The following is an 18,005-nucleotide window of genomic DNA, read 5'->3' as shown; positions in this document are numbered from 1 at the left end:
AACCTTACATAGTTCTGAAAATGTGAAAAGGAAATGCTCTTGTCTTAATTCATGTGTAAGAACCATCAAAAACATTAAATTGGCTTCTGAGTCCTTGTAACCCAATCCCAGTGGCCTTTGTCAATATCCTTGCTTTATGGTGTGGTAAGATATTCCAAGCTTAGCTTGCACATTTCCTGCTCCAGAGATAGAATTAGCCATTTCCCCAAAGAATCTTTGTTCCTTTTAATGAGAAATGATATTTACAGACCACAATTCAGGTACCAGAAATACTCATTGCTATTAGATTGCCCATTGTTTCTTGCCTTTTCGAATAGCAAGGAACCATATGGTTTCGAGCTATATGAAATTGCCTTTCTATAAACAAAAATAATAGTAGAATATCAGCAGTTTCATGTGGCTTGATCTAATATTTTCAAGATAAAATACATCATAAGTTCATCCAATTCAAATTGTATTTTATAAGGCTTATTTTCAGGGAAGGGAAATGGGTAAAGATACAGATGAAACAACTATCCATATAGATGTTGAAGCTAAGCAATAGGTACATGAAAGATTATAAGCTTCTCTTTTGAATATGTTGGAAAACTTTCATAACATAAAGTTTTAAAAAAACTCTATAAGAACAGTAATGCTAGTGAGTGATGATGAAGATGCCTATCAAGGGTTTGAATAAATGTTTCATTAAATGAGAGCAGAAAAAATTATAAAGCATTATATTGTATATAATACAACTTAAAATGTGTGTTTATGTATTTAAATTAATATATTGAATATTTTAGAACTTTGAAAAATACATATAAATATAGATAAATATATAGAGATAATGATCACAGACCTTTTGGGAAGAACCTTTTATTTAAGGCTCCAAGGTCTTCTATTAGGTAAATCACTGCTTATTTCATTGAGAAGACTATTTGTGGTGTTAAGTGAAAGAAGACTCAACAGGTATTTATGAAGCATCTTTGATGTGCACAGCTGTGTGCTAAACTCATTGGGTATGATATAATTCATTTACTTATATTTATTTGAAAGGTTTATAAAATAAGACAAGATTACATAAGATAAACATGGGTGAAAAGGGGAGGATAAGATAATTTTTGGAAATTAGAATGGAAGCATGAGTTTAATGGAAAATTACATATTACAAACTTCTAAACTATTGTTCTATGTGGATTTGTAATTTATTTTTAAGTTTTCTAGTCATCTGAATGAAAAAGTCCAGCTTAATAAACTTCCTAATTAGTGGAGACCAAAAAATAAAGCTTCTCCAAATTCTATGGAGAAGTACTACAATTACTTTAAAAAGTATTAAAAAAGAAAACATCATGAAGATACAACTCTTCTTGTCCAAGCTAAAAAATTTCAGACATAACAAAGGTTTGCTATCTACCTCTATTACATCACAACCCTCTTTGGTGGGAAGCAACTTGCCATTGGTCAAATCAAACTCATTGTGACACTGTAATCATATAGAAATACTGAAGAAGAAAATATTGTCAGCTCCTATGGAAACCGGTACAAGAAACTGAAAATATGTGAGAGAATGATTCTTTTCTCTGTCATTGAAAAAATGAGATTGTTTCCTTTGTCCTTAAAAAACCTGAATTGTGTTCTGTTTCTTAAGGCTCTTAAAACTGAGAAGGGCCCTATGGGGCTTCCAGGCATGGAGCACAGAGGCCTGTTTTGTCACCTGTTCCTTGTTAGGTGAGACTCTGGCCTCTGTGGCCTTCCCTGAGTTCCAAAGAGCAGATTCAAACAGTCGCTTAATCAAGGGAGGAGCTGCCAAGAAACCATCTGAGGCAAGATTAAAGGAACCAGAGAAGCTCATCTAGAGTAGGAGAAAGACCACCTGAGATGCGGTTAAGGGAGTGGAAGTCCTATTCAGGCACCCTAATCTTGTTAGAGACTCCACCCTTCAACAATTGTTATAAAACCCCTCATCAAATCCTCTGCATGCTAAGTCAATTTAGTCTTGTCCAAATCTTTGCAACCCTGTGACTGTAGTCCACCAGGCTCCTCTGTTCATGGGATTCTCCAGGCATGAATACTGGAATGGGTTACCAGGCCCTCCTCCAGGGGATCTTCCTGACCCAGGGATTGAACCAGCATCTCTTACATCTCCTTCATTGGTAGGTGCATACTTTACCACTAGGGCCACCGGGAAGCCCTCAAATCCTCTGGAGAGGGACATACAGTTTTTTGAGGCAGGAGTCCACTGTGGCTCCCTTTGCCTGGCAAAGTAATAAAGTTGTCCTTTTCCACTTCATCCAAAACTGTCTCCAATGTTCAATTCAGCACCAGAGTACACAGAAATGGAATTTGGCATCGATCTCTCCTGGGCTTTTGGGCAATTTACAACCCTACCCTTTCTGAAGACCAGTTTTGTTCTGCTTCAATTTTCCAATTCTCTCATGGCTTTGGCTTTATGTGGTTCTGACTTAAGTTCAGTGATTACTGATGGGTTCACTCTAGGGCTTCCTTAGTGGCTCAGATGGTAAAGAATCTTCCTGTAAGGCAGGAGACCAAGGTTCAGTCTCTGGGTCGGGAAGATACCCCGGAGAAGGGAATAACAACCCACTCCATTTTCTTGTTTGGAGAATCCCACGGACAGAGGAGGCTGGTTCACAGGATTGCAAAGAGTCGGACATGACTGAGAGACTAACACTTTCACTAAATGGATCAAACAGCCATAGGAGAGAGGAATGTGTGTAATGGGATGGTTTCTAGAAAAAGGGGTGACAATGGACTGGCAAACCCTCCAAAAGTTTTCCACAATGCATCACCCTTCCAAAATTATAGTGTGTGTTTAAAATTCTGATCTCTAACTGAAATCCTACTTAGAGTTTGTGTGTAATTCAGGAAAACCAGAAACTAATTTAGAGGGCTAGAATAAACTGAGGAATATGAGCAGAGGGAAGAACAGTATTTCTTCTGAGTTTTTGCTTGCTGGTGTAGCAAACGCATTTGTTGAAAAAGACGTTTTTTCCAAAGATGCCAAAAGTAGTAAGTGGAAAACTCTTCTCAAACTCCTTTATTAAGTAACTTTAGCAATCAAGGGTAGGAAATTTAAGGGATATTTTTCATGAGTCCTAAATCACTGAAAAAAGAAAGAAAAACACAACATTATATAAGGTCAGTATATAAAGACTGATCCAGGCAGTTAGGGAAGAAGCTATGTCTTTTAATGAATATACTCACCACATTATAGAATGAATGTATTTCTATGAAAGCTTGGTATCTAATTATTCCCCCAACAATTACATTTTATTTGAATTGAGAAATGCTTCCTTTTATAATACTAAATGAAAGATGTATTTGTTCCAAAATAGAGACCAGTGTGTTTTTGCTGTTGTTCAGTCTCTAAGTCGTGTACAACTCTTTGCGATGCCATGAACTGCAGCATGCCAGACTTTCCTCTCCTTCACTAGCCCCTGGAGTTTGCTCAGAGTCCTGTTCATTGAGTTAGTGATGCTATCTAACCGCTTCATCCTCTGTCACCCCCTTCTCCTCCTGCCCTCAATGTTTCCCAGCATCAGAGTCTTTTCCAATGAGTCAGCACATTGCATCAGATGGCCAAAGTATTTGACCTTAAGCATCAATCCTTCCAATGAATATTCAGGGTTGATTTCCTTTAGGATTGATTAGTTTGATCTCCTTGCAGTCCAAGGGACCATGATTATATGATATGGTTAATATCTACTAACTGGCTAGTTTAGTTAATGACAGTTTGATTATTAACACAATATTATATATGCAGATGACACCACCCTTATGGCATAAAGTGAAGAGGAACTAAAAAGCCTCTTGATGAAGGTGAAAGAGGAGAGTGAAAAAGTTGGCTTAAAACTCAACATTCAGAAAATGAAGATCATGGCATCTGGTCCCACCACTTCATGGGAAATAGATGGGGAAACAGTGTCAGACTTTATTTTTTGGGGCTCCAAAATCACTGCAGATGGTGACTGCAGCCATGAAATTAAAAGACGCTTACTCCTTGGAAAAAGTTATGACCAACCTAGATAGCATATTGAAAAACAGAGACATTACTTTGCCAACAAAGGTCCGTCTAGTCAAGGCTATGGTTTTTCCAGTGGTCATGTATGGATGTGAGAGTTGGACTATGAAGAAAGATGAGTGCCGAAGAATTGATGCTTTTGAACTGTGGTGTTGGAGAAGACTCTTGAGAGTCCCTTGGACCACAAGGAGATCCAACCAGTCCATTCTGAAGGAGATCAGCCCTGGGATTTCTTTGGAAGGAATGATGCTGAGGCTGAAACTCCAGTACTTTGGCCACCTCATGCAAAGAGCTGACTCGTTGGAAAAGACTCTGATGCTGGGAGGGATTGGGGGCAGGAGGAGAAGGGGACAACAGAGGATGAGATGGCTGGATGGCATCACTACTCTATGGACGTGAGTCTGAGTGAACTCCGGGAGTTGGTGATGGACAGGGAGACCTGGCCTACTGCGATTCATGGGGTCGCAAAGAGTCGGACACGACTCAGCGACTGAACTGAACTGAACTGAACTGAATCAACAATTAACTTTGGGAAAACAAGAAATGTAAAAAGTTTAGAACCAGACCTATATGCCTCCTGATGTGATACAATAAAAAGTCCCTAGTACACATATGGTGAATTCTTGCCATTTGAATGGAATTGAATTAAAAATAATCAGACCTAAAAATCTTATTTTTAATTTTCAGGAAATACAGAGCGTAAGAGAACCAATTAATCAAATCACTAGGAAGAAAAAGAAACTTATAGAAGATGGGACACTCTTAGGATAATTGGCCTGGTATTTTTCAACAAATCAATGTCATGGAAAAAGAAAGTGTGACAGCTGTTGTAGATTATATGACTTTAGAGTTCTCACAAATAAATAGAATGTGTAATCCTCATTTAAACAAAGCAGCTGTAGAAGACATTTTGGGGACAACTGGAAACAATGTGAATATAAACCAGGTATTAGATGATATTAGAAGTAATAGTTAATTTTGTTAAGTGTGATAATGATAGTACAGTTATGTGAGACAATGCTTACAGATATACATGGAAGCATTTTGGAATGAAATATCATGAAATATGCAGCTTATTTCAGAATACTTCAGTCAAAAATACATGAGGAAATATGGAAAAATATTAAAAATTTTTAATTCTGGTTTTGGATAAATGAGTTAACCACACTATTTTCTTTAAGTTGGAAAGTTTTCATAATAAAGAATTTTTTACAAGAATCCAATATTTTATAAGCTATTAAATCCTAATGAGTAATCAGGATTAGATAAACAAGAAAAAATGGAATAAGATAAATGCAGAAACTATTAGTTTCATTTTCTTTCTCTCTGTCACTGAACTTATAATTTTCTATAATTTTGAGAAAGCTCAAAAGAACATTACAAATAGCTCCGGAAAGTATTCTTTCCTTTCTTCAACAACTTACATTAGCTTTTTACTCAAGAGGGAAAATATTATGTTGGTTTCCATTATCTTCAATTTCACAAAAATGGAAGGTAAAAACATCGTAGATACCCTGAAATCCTTTGCAAAAGTTAATGTGCTGTATAGGTAGATACGTTATTCTTTTGTTTACTGAAACATTTGAGCACCTCATTGGTGGTTTTACAATCTGAAAATGCATGAACATGTTTATGGGGAATTCTGGTTGAATGCATGGAATTCTTATTTAGTCTTCTGAGACTTGAGTTCAAGGATTTTATATTCTGTTATTATCATAGATTTCAGGTCAGAGGCTTTACTTTCCTGATGGCAGTTTGACTAAGTTTCTTACTTTACATCATTGGTATCATACGGTCTATGTGAGTTAGAAGGGTCATCTGGTTATTGTCATGTGGCATATTACCTTGGTGGAATAGTGGAGTGGCCTTCATGTGGGCTCCCCCAGAGGCCATGAAAGAGAAAGGCTCTTAGACCAAATTAAGATGTGCAAATCACACAGTTCATGAAGACAATTTAAAACACACAATGAGAAGCAAGGGGAAAGAGATGGTGTAGGTTCACATACGTAGGAAAGGGTACCAGTGGCAAAAGAACCACACTTCCTGAATCTAAGGTTTGGCTGTGGTTCTCTCCCTCTCTCCTGAAACCATCTTCCCTGCTATCATTGTGGTTATGGGGACCAGACTTGAAGCTCAAGCAAGGAAGACCACACACAGAAGGGGTCCCAGGCACACATGACTCTATCAGAGAGACACAGGGTAAAGCACACCTGGCCACAGCTGTAGTTCACCAGTAAACCTGCTGAATAGTCATGGATTTTATCTACATTTTCTGGGTAGAGCACATGAGGGGCCAGAATGGGACTATACTCAGCAATGGATGGTTGATTTAGAAAAAATAACACAGCTTCTTGCTATTTGTAATGGTTATGATATGGTCTTTCCATCCCTTCCTAACTCTCAATAGACTTGATTTTTTCAATCATGTGTTGCATTTATTCTATGCTGAACATATCTTACAGGTTACCAAATTACTGTTTATTTAACACATCTTCAGAATTCAGTCTATGTCTCTCAAGCCACTTGCTTACTCATTATTTGTACTTAGCATAGCGTATAAGTGTTGCTACTATGTTAAAGCTACTAGCTTTATTGCAATTTATGCTTGACACTTCTAATGAGTTTCAGCCATCCTGTTTGTTTTACTCTGGGACCACTAGTGGATGAATGAACCCATCTGGACTTAAATTTACATGTTTGTTAAATGAAGTGGAGGAAGGAAATTTTAGAGACTCAGTCTTTTTGTCAACTATCCCCCTTGTGCACTTCTCCTAGTGTTAGATAATCTAGAATGTGTAAAAGCAAAACAATGGAAACAAATAGGACTCTATTTTCCATATTGGTTAATAGGCTGTGAATGTAGAAGGTGTTGCTTTGATCATTTTACATTGAGTAATATTTGTCATTTTACAATGATGACAATGATGGCAATGATATCTTACACTGTTACCAAACTATACTGTTGAAGTGCTTTGAGTTAAATTACATTTGCTGATAACCTAAGTAACCATGTAAAGTAAATTACAGAAGGTAATGATGCCATTTTACAGACAAGGACATAATCAGGGGAAATGAAATGACATGTGCTAATTTCAGGCCACTCATTGACTGGACCATGTCCTTACAAATAAATATCTTTATTACAAGGGGAGCTAACTCACAGCTGTTTCTGTTTTTCTTCAACACATTTATTTTCCAGCTCTGATTCCACATTTACCAAATAAACTTCCAATTGAGAACTTTGTTTTCAGTTTGAGTGCTCGGAGTAGTCAGATCATTCCAAATGCCAGAATATTATGCAACCAAATATGTTTCTTAGTCAGTATTACTATACAGAATCCTAATAAACTATAAAGCTCAATGGATATAGGAATCAAATCAGTTGGATTACTATTTTATCCTTATTGCCTTGCACCATGCTTGGTGCTTTGTTAGTATTAAACAACTGTTAAAAGAAAGAATGAATGAATGAACAGATTAACTCATAAGTAAAAAGTCAAAACCTGAAATAGAAGGCTGAATTTCTCCCTTTTAAAGGTACCTAGCAAGTCAAGTGGAGAAGGCAATGGCACCCCACTCCAGTACTCTTGCTTGGAAAATCCCATGGATGGAGGAGCCTGGTAGGCTGCAGTCCATGGGGTTGCTAAGAGTCGGACACGACTGAGCGACTTCACTTTCACTTTTCACTTTCATGCATTGGAGAAGGAAATGGCAACCCACTCCAGTGTTCTTGCCTGGAGAATCTCAGGGGACGGGGAAGTCTGGTGGGCTGCCATCCATGGGATCACACAGAGTTGGACACGACTGAAGTGACTTAGCATAGCACAGCAAGTCAAGACGGAGAAGGCAATGGCACCCCACTCCAATACTCTTGCCTGGAAAATCCCATGGATGGAGGAGCCTGGAAGGCTGCAGTGTGCAGAGTCGGACACAACTGAAGTGACTTAGCAGCAAGTCAAGATGGGCTTCCTAAGTGGTGCAGTGGTAAAGAATATGCCTCCAATGCAGAAGACCCAAGAGACGCTGGTTTGATCCCTGGGTTGGGAAGATCCCTTGGAGAAGGAAATGGTAACCCACTCCAATATTTCTTGCCTGGAAAATTCCATGCACAGAAGATCCTGGCAGGCCATCTAAATCACCAGGGAATCCTAACCCAATGCCATACAAAATTCATGAATAAAGCTTATTCACTTTTCCACATTTCCCAGGATACATGGTACGGCTGGACCAGGATAGAAATTTGATTTTAAAAAGTACCATATTGTCCTCAAAAATCCCTCCACTGACAAAGCTTGACAGAAATTTGACTCTTCTTTTGGCCAAAGTTCTTTCCCAGAAGACTCCAAATTCTCTCATCTAAATGACCTCAGACACATCATTCCTCCATTTGTTAAGGTTAAATCTTTGTACTGAAATTAGCAGAAGCTCTTCTCCCTTTATTCTGTCCTCTATTCTCTTCCACCCCCAAAAGCCCCTCTCAGAGCAATAATTTGTGAAATTTGTTTATGCTTTTGATTACTGATCAATAGGAAAAGAAAGCAAAAAAAAATGCTGGCAGGAGTGTAAATTATTAACAATACAACTGCTTTGGAAAATTGCTTAGCAGTATCTACTAAACAGAAACATTTGCATACTCTGTGACCCATTTGTAGGTATATGCATAAAAAATATATACATATATTTATCAAAAGACATATTCAAGGATATTATGATACTTTTGGTAGTATTTCCAAGCAAGAAAGTGTGCAGAAATCCCTCAAGAGTAAAAAAAAAATAAAATAAACCTTAGTATGTTCAAACAATAGAGTATAATGTAGCTATGAGAATGAATAACTTACAACCACACACAAAAATGTGGATAATTATCACATATTTTTGAGTGAAGGAAGCCAGACACAAAAAGAGTACCTATTGTATTATTCACTTTATGCAAAGTTAAAAAACAGACACGTGTGGTTAGAAATTGGGATAGTGGGGACCCTTGTGGGCAGGGTAGTGACTGAAAGAAACACTTCCAGTCCCTTGGAAGCTTCTAGCGTTCTGATGATATTCTAGTTCTTTAACTGGGTGATGACTATACAGGTGAGTTCAGTTAGTAAAAATTTATTGAGATGTACACTATGATTTATGTACTTTTGTATGTATAATGTACTTATATAAAAAGTTTTCTTTCAAAGAAAGCCAAAGCAAAAAGAAATTTTATTCTTGATGAGAAAATATGGCAGTGAATACATGATAAGGTAAATAATAAATAACACTGAAGTGGATGAAAGTGAAAAAGTCAGAGTCTTAACTTTTAAAAAATTTATTTATTTTTAATTGAAGGATAATTGCTTTACAATATTGTGCTGGTTTCTGCCAAACATCAACATGAATCAGCCATAGGTATGCATATGTCCCCTCCCTCTTGAACCTCCCCCCTACCTCCCTCCCCATTCCACCCCTCTAGGTTAAATATAAGGTGCAATATTGTTTGTCTTGATTAATGATAAACCACTTCTTCCACCGCTCCTTATCTGGTACCACCTTCCCTCTTTTCTATTTATATGGGATGTGAATTTTGTATCAACCATATGAAAATCTTAATGGATTTTTGTTAACATTGCTCTGAACAAAAGATACCGGTAGTTGGTTTTCAAATACACACATACAAGCACAAACCACAGGAAAATTGAGAAAACCAAGGTTCTATGGAGACTGCCTATTTGTTAATTACTAATTAATTGATAGAAGGAAAAATGGTGGTTGTCAAGTCTCCTGAAGCATTCATTTGTCCCCTTTCTGGAAGGAAAGGATTGAAATGCTAAATCACTCTTTATAAAAGGCGTCAGTCTCTTCATAAGGAGCGAGAAATCCAAGTGGAGTGACATTTTCTTTCTCTGTGTTTACTTTGCTGCTTTGCCTGATTAATGGTCTAATAAGAAGTTGAGGGAAAAGCTAGGAGAGCAGCTGATGTAGAAAGGATTAATCAGTCCCAGAACAGTCAGGATCCCAGTGTACCCTAGCTTACTATATATATACCATCTCAGGAAGAATAAGACAATTTTGCCAAAACTTCTACATCAAAGATTAGAATATCCAAGTGTAACCAAAAAAAAAAGTCAAAGATAGGGCTGGTACAGTTGGAAGGATTTTCTGAGTTTCCTAGTATTGAAATGCTTTATTTAATGGGAACTGTAAATTCTTAGTCTTGAAAGGATCTTGGGAGAAAGCATCACAATGGCCATGTTACCCCGTGTGCTAAGATGCTTCAGTCATGTCTGACTCCTTGTGGCCTCATGGACTGTAACCTGTCAGGCTCTTCTGTCAATGGGATTTTCCAGGCAAGAATACTGGAGTGGGGTGCCATGCTATTCTCCAGGGGATCTTCCCGACCCAGGGATCAAACTCACCTCTCTTGTGTCTCCTGCATTGGCAGGCAGGTTCTTGACCACTAGCGCCACCTGGGCTATTCTATAGGAGAAACGAAGTAGTTGTCTTCAGTGCTGAAATCTTCTTTCAGGAGAATGTGCTACCTATGAAAACTAACGTCAAAGTCTTTGTGCAAATTTTAAATATGTGGCATATAGTTTCCTGCAAGCTTGCCAAAGTAAATAAAACATACTGTATTTGTCTTAGTCAAATATCAGCAGTTATAGTTCACAGACAAAAATAGACTAAGTTATTAGCCTGACCCAAATCAAAAATAAATTCAGCTTCTTGGAGATCAAAGGTAAATACAACTAAATACAGTATAACCCCCTAACACTTGTATTGTAGACGTTTCCAGATGATTGAAGAAAGAGAGATTGTAATGTACATTGGTTTCCAGGGAATGCAGCTATCTATTTACTAGCATTTCTTTGGTCTTAATGAACAGATTGGCTAATGACACTGTATTTCTTCTCAAAAGATCCCCCTCCCCAAGAAGCCATTTCTTTTCTGTTAGAAAAGTTGAGTGATTTCAATATGCCTCATTGGTCAAACTCTGGTGGCTCTCTCTAACAGAATTCTTTTTACCTGGAGCAGGGCCTTTTGTAGCTGACTCTTCTGATGGGCCCTATTTTTAGTCTCAACCTTAAATGTAGGCCACTGTTTTCTGCCTCTGCTGCAAGAAACAGAAACTACCATTGAAATAAGTTGTAGCATTGGCACCTTGTGGACTGATTATATCATTGTTTAATTGGAAGCCAACCAACTTATCTTCTTGAGGTGGTGTAATATGGCACAAAATGTGTGGATCTGAGGTCAGAGGATCAGGATTGAAACCTGGCTGAGATGCTTATTTATTTCATTTCTTTAAATGTAAAATGAGGAATGTTATCAATAATTCCAACAGCACAGAGTATTCGTGAGGCTTCAGTTATAACTGCATGGAGAAAAACTGTAAATATGAAAACAGAAGACACAGGTAAAGTAGCTGAGCAGAAACTGCTGTTGCCCTACTCCACTTCCCTTCTCCACCCTCGTATTTCTTCTCAAAAGATCTCCCATCCCCAAGAAACCATTTCTTTTCTGTTAGAAAAGTTAGAAGCCTCTGAGTTCACCTGTGGTCTTTCCTGAGCCTGGTAGTATTTAGTCGCTAAGTCGTGTTTGACTCTTGTGACCCCATGGACTATAGCCTGCCAGGCTCCTCTGTCCATGGGATTTCCCAGGCAAGAATACTGGAGTGGGTTGCCATTTCCCTCTCCAAAGGATCTTCCCAACCCAGGGATCGAACCCCAGTCTCCTGCATTGCAGGTGAACTCTTTACCGACTGAGCCACCAGGGAGGCCATGAGCCTGGTTCCAACCTAAAGCACCCGAGCCTCTCTGCTTCTCAACCTGAGCCCTTTGGTTCTACAGGAGCTTGCTTAGGTGTACACTGATGGAACAGGGTGATGCAGAAAGTTGATGTCACTCAGGACAATCCTCAAACAACTGAGGATTGGAGTTGGTAGAGAAATGTCTCAGTTTCCAGAGTATATTTCACATAGTTTCCCAGTGTTCCCACCAGGATTGAGCCCCAGTAACAATAGTAACTTGTTTTTTAACATGGCCTCTTTTGACTTTTCTCCTCCCATGTCTCACTTTCTCCATTTCCTCACTTATGCAACCTTGGATCACTTCCCAAATAAAATACATCTCAAGGTCTGCTTTGAATGGGGGTAGAGAAAATTAAGAGAGTGGTAGTGGTTCTTGATTTGCTTGGGTAGACTCACTTCTCCACATCCTCATCCCCAACTTCTCCAAACCAAAGGGACCATCTTTCCCAGTTCCTATTTCTGGGTGAAGGGTATGCCACTGCTCTGGATTGTCTGAAGCCTCAAAGCTCTGATTCAGCATGTGAGGTGATCCCAGAATATCTCTGGATTGCAGCAAGTCTTGAGACACCAAGTGCAGAAATTCACAACTGAGGAATGGGACTTAGGATGACTCTTTTATCATTGTGATGAATGTTTTAAATGTACTTTTTAAGGGAGGTTATTCATAAGTTTTCCCAATTTTATATTTGTACAAATGAATGACTTATGTATTCGGTTCTTGTGTTTATTCAATGAATATTCTAGTTTCCTATGTGTCAGACACAGTGCTGGGCAGTGACAATACAGCAATAAAGACAGAATAGGTGGACCACGTTCTCATGGAACTTAGATTCTATGAGGACATACAGACGATAAGCAACCAATTAGATAATCTACTTTTGATCGTATTTGTGATAAGTACCATGAAATATATCGATTTGATTGGGCTTCTGAACTTCTAGAGACAAAACTCTATGCAAACCAACAAAATAGAATCATCGCTCTATTTTTAGCCTTTGTGATGGTTATCATATTCTTTACTTACTTAGTTTTATTTCCCTTTTTGTCTGACAGTGGAAGGACAGAGTGCTGCATGTTTCTGTTTTGTTACTCTCAACAGCACAATGACCGTCAATGCTATTAACTGGTTCCAAGAATCTTTTACTGCTGCCTATAGTGGCAGAATGAATTATTGATGGGGTTAATCTTCTCCCAAATAATTTAGGCCTTCTGCAATTTACAGCAGTAAGTTTCACGAGTGTGTATTTACCACAAATACCTCCCCTTTTTGGCTTTCATAGTAGCTGTAGGAGACATTTGTTACCTTGTTCTATCACCCTTTGTAGTGTTAAATATAATGGCAATGGTTTAATGTCATAAAACATTGGAAGACTGCTGAGACTTGAATATAATCAATTTATTCCAATTCTAGTTTAGGTGAAAATTTATCGCTAAGTCGCCTTTTTTTAAGGGCTGCTTTGGTTATTTAATATTGATCTCAAAATGATTAAGAAGTGGAACACTATTGATCTTTAAACACCAAATAAAAAAGTCCTTGTAATTAGAGCAAGAACCAGATTGCAAAACTTTTAGATTCTATTAGAGAAGTAGACTTTCAGTTCAGTTCAGTTCAGTCACTCTGTGGTGTTCGACTCTTTGCGACCTCATGGACTGTAGCATGCCAGGCTTCCCTGTTCATCACCTACTCCTGGAGCTTGCTCAAACTCATGTCCGTCAAGTCAGTGATGCCATTCAACCGTCTTATCCTCCTTTGTTCCCTTCTCCTCCATTTGCTGCTAGAGTTGCATCTGCAAGATACATAGTTTACCTAGGTTGGAAATTCTTATGAGGGAAAAAGTTCAGTTAACTGTGGAATGAAAGACATAAATATTGACATTTTTAAAGAGCATGTAATACAGCTATGGGACTTCCCTGGTGGCTCAGACAGTAAAGCGTCTGCCTACAATGAGGGAGACCCAGGTTCAATCCCTGGGTCAGGAAGATCTCCTGGAGAAGGAAATGGTAATCCACTCCAGTATTCTTGCTTGGAAAATCCTATGGAAGGAGGAGCCTGGTAGGCTACAGTCCATGGGATCACAGAGTCAGACATAACTGAGCGACTTCACTTTCAACTTTCAACTTTCAATATAGCTATGGGGCTTCCCTGGTGGCTCAGTGGTAAAGAATCCGCCTACCAATGCAGGAGACTTGGGTGTAATTCCTGGGTTTGGAAGATCCTCTGGAGAAGTGCATGGCTACTTGCTTCAGTGTTCTTGCCTGGGAAATCCCATGGACAGAGGAGCCTGGTGGGCTACAGTCCATGGGGCTGCAAAAGAGTTGGATACAACTTAACAACTAAACAACAATATAGCTAGATTTGATAATGCTCACCAGTGATTTAGAGCGAAAATCACTAATTCATCACTAAATCTTAGAAAACTATTTTGGGGTAAGGAATTGGGAGAAGCATACAATGATTCTTCTTAGTTCATGCTTCCTGAATTATTATCTGGTCATGCCCATGTCCTGATATTCCTTGAGCTAGAGTGATTCATATAGTTCTGATGGCTTTAAAGCCATTTCCCCACTTGGGAGAAATATCTAAGAAGAACTCATTGTGACATCTGGTTGATTCAGGTTAAAAAAAGTCTAAGTTTTCTAGATACCTCAAATTTATTCCATTCATAAAACAGTCTGTTTTAGATGAAAAACCTTATCAGAAATTTCCTTGCCTTTCTATCCTCAAAGAAGCAGGTTTTTCGGGATGATTTCTGCCTACTCTGCTCTATTTCAGATGAAGGTCTTCTTCATAAGGAGCATGTTTGTACACTATTCTAAGCACCTGAACTTGTCTATTTCCCCTATAAAATCCTCTTCATTACATGACTAAGGATTTTTGAATGGGCTATTTATTTTTACTTTATGTAAACATTGGGTCAACGCTTTAGGAACTAGTATGTGAATGTTTTTCTCATCTCCATTCATATCTAAAATGCTCCATTCTAGATGTTGTTCGGGACCATATTTTTTAACATCCCAGTGCTCACTAAATATAGAAATTCTTATCCTTAATTGGACTCTTATAACAAATTCCACAACCACCCTACCTAGCAATAAAAATAAAGAGATACAAGAATTGGACACCTCATTTTATAATTCGGCTCCCATTCCTTTATATGATTTCTGTATCATGTCAACTACAAATTGGCACTTGCCATAGGCACTTGCCATGTACGTCTACAAGGATTAAATCATGAGCTGCTATAGCCACTGATCTTCAACAGCCCCTGAAAGGACTTCAACATGGAGAGCAGAAATGAAGCACTCTGTGCTGGGGTGGGGACTGGCAGGACAGGACTTCGGATAGTTAGATATTCTCAGGAGCCAATTTTATGAGCTCAATTCTTGTATCTCTTCATATCTAGAAGAGTACTAAAATTGTTCACAGTGATGACTGTTCCTTGTAACTAGCAAAAACTTTCTGGAAAAAAAAATGTGCTTGATTGCATGTACTCTCCCTTCACTAAAATCACATATGACCTCCTTCCCACCTCTTTGGAGCAGTTTCTCAGAGCTATCTGAGTTGCTGTCCCAGGGCTGCAGTCTCATTTTTCTCCAAATAAAACTTAACTGGCAACTCTCATGCTGTGTACTTCTTAAAGTCTACAACCACCTGCTGAATGCTAAAAATAATTTTTTTTCAAAGCAGCAGTTGATTTAAAAGAAATCTTTCTTTGTCACACTCTTCTAAATTTCAATACCAGTGATAAAACCCACCAGTAGAAATTTCACTTTTTAAATTAAAATTCTCACCTTTCCTGAGTTAACCCATCTCTGTACAGGTATAAACATGAATGTGCCATTTATATTCAACTTGCTTTATTGGGATGGATGAGTATAAATAAGATAAAGATGGAAGCTGGAAAAATAAAATCAAAATCAAATGACAATTTTATAATAGTAATTGTACTCAATTTATAATGCATACCTGAATTAAAACTTCACCTTTCACCTGTACTGAACAGTATTTGCAGTTATATCTTTGAGCCTTGTGTGGTATTAGCTATAAGGTGTTTGAAGGAGAAAAGAAAGTGAAGTCTACCAGAAGGTTTGTTTTCTCTTTTCAGAGGGCTTTGGTAATGAAATTGCCTATACTCCGTGTTTCAGTTTCAAAGGCCAACAGCAGCGGTAATCTCTGCAGTGGTTAATTAACATTTCATTACCAGGCTCTTAACATCCTGGCCATCCATTGTGACCAATTCAAAAGGCGTGCTTTTTGCTTTCAAAAGGATTTTACTCTTCAACTGGAAAGCAAAATACATTTGGCTTTATTCAAATATATCTAAAGAGGTACTTCATTACTTGAGGATTCATACCTTGTTGTCTATCTGTTATTTACACTTATTAACAAATACCTGCCACTCTAAATCCTAGCTATATTCATAGGCTCAATATAATTTCATTCATATTATGTTAAAAGATATTAGCTTAAAATTATAAAAATAATAGTGATGAATACAGTTCTAAGCCATGGCCTATCTAATAGTAAATATTTTGCTCCTTTAAAATTTCCTGCCTCAGGCTTCTTTTATCAACACCATATGCTATAATATGGGCATCCTAGGTGGCGCTAGTGGCAGGGAATCTGCCTGCCAAAGCAGAAGACGTTAAGACATGCAGGTTCGATCCCTGGGTCGGGAAGATTCCCTAGAGTACAAAATGGCAACCCATTCCAGTATTCTTGTCTGGAAAAATCCCATGTACAGAGGAGCCTGTCGGGCTACAGTCCATGAGGTTGCAAAAGAATCAGGCACGACCAAGCAACTAAACAACAAACAACATGTTATGATAAGGAAGTACATTGAAAAGGACATCAGAATTTGAGAGAGAGAAGATTAACTAAATGAACATCATTCATTTAAAGAGCAGGGAGTTTTCTTTGGATTTTAGTAATTATTATAAAATAAGAATCTAAAAGGGTTGGAAGAGAAGAAATCTTAGAACTTCATCTTCATCTTATTGCTTCTCAAGGACTTGAGAGATAGGTTGTGAGGTCCAGGTTGGGAACAGATATCCATAATTCTCTGAAGCTTCTATGCCCAGAGCTAGTCTCCTGGAGAACCTGCAGGTCATTGGCCTCTCTGAAGCAGGCATCACTAAAACCCACACTTTCAAAGGTTTTGCTCCACATTGTTCTTACTCTTGCTGACAGTCCCAACCTCTTTCTTGTGGAACAATTCTGTTTCATTTATATGTTTTGTTCAAATAAAACGGTTTACAGGAAGTCATTTTGCCTAGGATTCATCATCAGTGGGGATAGTAATGATATCCTTGTCTTTGAAACTCAGGAAGAGTCAGATACTCTTCAGCTTCTGAGAATGACATCCCTTCCTTCTGTGTGTGTGTGTATGTGTATGTGTGTGTAACAAATGGGAGGATGGCAGTGAGAATTTTTGAGAGGAGTGTAGCAGAGTGAGAAAAGAAGCTTCTCAAACAGATGTTGTTGATGCCTTACTCATATTCTGTCAAAGCATTTTAGTTCTGAATTGCCAACTGTCAGCCCCTGACTTCCTTTGCCCAAGAAAATTCTCTGGTCTTCAAAGCCGTCCTTGTCCACCTTCAGGACAGGCTTGAAGTGCTCTGGGGTCTTCCTTCATCCACACTACCTGCTAGATAGATGCCCCAACCAGTGATTGACAGGAGTTGGAGTGTAACTATACCAGTTCCTTCATACTTCTGAACCTAAAGGTGAGATACTTCTGAGCTGTCTATTTTACACTATCTCCTAGAGTCTGCTAGTGGGCTTGTACTCCAGTTCTGTAAAAGTCCTGATCAGTGTAACAGCATAATAAAATATACAATCACAATACCAGATAAAACTTTCCAGAAGGAAGGGGAAAGCTATCATCTGCAGATATATACTTGACCTAAGAAAAAGAACTGAAAACCTTTAGAATTAAAAAGTTCCATAAAATTTCAGGATAAAGATCTGCTTACATACATATCAGAAAATACTGTTGAAGTTAAAATATGAATTCAATAATAGTATCAGTATCATAAAACCTAAAAGGCACAGCTCTAACATGAAAATGCAGAATCTCTATGAATAAGACCAAACAAGAGAAAATATTTGAAAAAAAAAAAAACCAGCAACATACCATATTGCTGAATGAGAAAATCAAATTCTTTAGAGAGTGCATTTCTTACCAAATTCATTTAAAGATT

The sequence above is a fragment of the Bos indicus genome, chromosome X, assembly GCF_029378745.1.
Source record: "Bos indicus isolate NIAB-ARS_2022 breed Sahiwal x Tharparkar chromosome X, NIAB-ARS_B.indTharparkar_mat_pri_1.0, whole genome shotgun sequence".
In the NCBI taxonomy this organism is placed as follows: domain Eukaryota; kingdom Metazoa; phylum Chordata; class Mammalia; order Artiodactyla; family Bovidae; genus Bos; species Bos indicus.
The sequence above is the reverse complement of the archived record's forward strand: the minus strand, read 5'-3'. Positions refer to the sequence as shown.